A 327-nucleotide genomic window follows, 5' to 3' on the forward strand; every position below is an offset into this window, starting at 1 on the left:
GCACTCACAGGCTCCGCCATCAATGCGGCGTGACAGCGAAGACGCCCTTAGTATAGTCTGGGTCCCGAATTAAAGTGAGCAATAAATGCGCTGACGCGTACTTCTTTCCTCTCCCCTTCTTTCGACTCCCCTTCTCCAATCCCCCAGCGTATAACGTAGACAACCGGATTCTTCTCTGGTTAATTTTATGCCTTTCTGTTTTCTTCCTTCCGAATTAAAATGCGATCCCGAGTACTGAACGTACGCTGCGCAGTCATCGGTATATGAGGAGACAGAAGGTTCTAGCAAATGCGGGCGTTTTGAAACACAACGAAGGTATCTGTCTCA

The sequence above is a fragment of the Rhipicephalus sanguineus genome, chromosome 3 (assembly GCF_013339695.2).
Source record: "Rhipicephalus sanguineus isolate Rsan-2018 chromosome 3, BIME_Rsan_1.4, whole genome shotgun sequence".
Taxonomy (NCBI): Eukaryota; Metazoa; Arthropoda; class Arachnida; order Ixodida; family Ixodidae; genus Rhipicephalus; species Rhipicephalus sanguineus.